The following is a 1,587-nucleotide window of genomic DNA, read 5'->3' as shown; positions in this document are numbered from 1 at the left end:
AGTATCCAGGGCTTCCCCTGGAGTAGTGCGTAGCCCGCCAGTTATGCATAGCTCTGCCATGCGCTGAACTCTGCTGAGTTTATTGAGGCATGTCCTTCTGTCCAAGGCTGGCCACCATACCACCACTCCATAGAGCATGATTGGTCGTATGATGGCGGTGTAGAGCCACCGAACTATATAGGGGGTCATTCCCCATTTTAGTCCGATGGCTTTCCTGCAAGTATAGAGGGCCACTGTGGCCTTCTTTACTCTGTCCTCTATGCTCAATTTCCAATCGAGCTTTCTATCGAGGATTAGGCCAAGATACTTGGCGTTGTTGCTGAAGACTAGCGTTTCCCCACATAGTCTTGGGGAATCAGTACTGGAACTTTGTACTTCCTAGTGAAAAGCACCAGTTCCGTTTTAGACGGGTTGACGCCTAACCCGCATTTGTCTGCCCATTTCGACATTTTCGTGAGAGTACTTGTCATGCACTCACACAATGTCTGCGGAAATTTTCCGGAGAATGCTATGGCAACATCGTCCGCGTACGCCACCACACGGCAGCCACCCCCCTCTATCTCCCGCAGCAGTGTGTTCACTGCCACGTTCCATAGGAGGGGCGAGAGGACTCCGCCCTGCGGTGTGCCTCTGCTGACAAATCTGGTACACGTTGACGTCCCCAGTGATGCCTCAACCGTCCTGCATTGTAGCATCTGATCGATCAGGCTCACCGTCCTGGAGTCAACGCCCAGATCCGTCAGTGCGCCCGTGATGGCGGTCGGAAGGATGTTGTTAAAGGCGCCTTCTATGTCGAGGAAGGCTACTAGGGTGTACTCCTTAAAATTAAGGGATGCTTCGATGATCGATGTGATCGAGTGTAGGGCCGTTTCGGTGGATCTTCCCTTCCGATAGGCATGCTGGGAGTCTGAGATCAGACTGGACGGAATGCACGCCGTTAGATGCAGCCCCAGGAGCCGCTCCATCGCCTTTAGAAGAAAAGACGATAGACTTATGGGTCTGAAATCTTTTGGGGCAGTGTGCGAGGGCTTGCCTGCCTTGGGTATGAATACGACTTTGGTCTAAAGCCAGGTGTCAGGAATGCACCCGTGGGAGAAGATTCCCTCGTAAATTATTTTGAGCCAGTTAATGGCTTTATGTCCCGCGTGAATCAGTTGGGCAGGGAAAATGCCGTCTGGCCCCGCGGACTTGTAGGGTTTAAAGCTTCTGATCGCCCAGGAAATGTTCTCCTGGCTTAGCAGTCCCAAGATGGCATTTGAGGCGACAGAAGGAGGCGCGAGGTAGTTGGGTCTGTTTTCATCGCAGCCAGGGAAGTGGGTATTTAGGAGAAGATTTAGCGACTCCTCGCTGGACGTAGTCCACGACTGGTCGGTGTTCTTCAAGTAGCCCAGGGTGGGTGTTGTCTTCGAGAGAACTCTGCGCAAGCGTGAGGCTTCTGAGTTACTCTCGATTTCGCTGCAGAACTTACGCCAGGAGGCGCGTTTGGCTTTTCTAAGTTCTTTGTTGTAGGTTGACAGACTGGCCTTGTATTCGGCCCAGTTTTGCTCAACGTTTTCAGCCTTAGCTTTATTGAAGAGTCTCCGGGAG

This window comes from Drosophila miranda (genome assembly GCF_003369915.1).
Source record: "Drosophila miranda strain MSH22 chromosome Y unlocalized genomic scaffold, D.miranda_PacBio2.1 Contig_Y1_pilon, whole genome shotgun sequence".
In the NCBI taxonomy this organism is placed as follows: Eukaryota; Metazoa; Arthropoda; class Insecta; order Diptera; family Drosophilidae; genus Drosophila; species Drosophila miranda.
The sequence above is the reverse complement of the archived record's forward strand: the minus strand, read 5'-3'. Positions refer to the sequence as shown.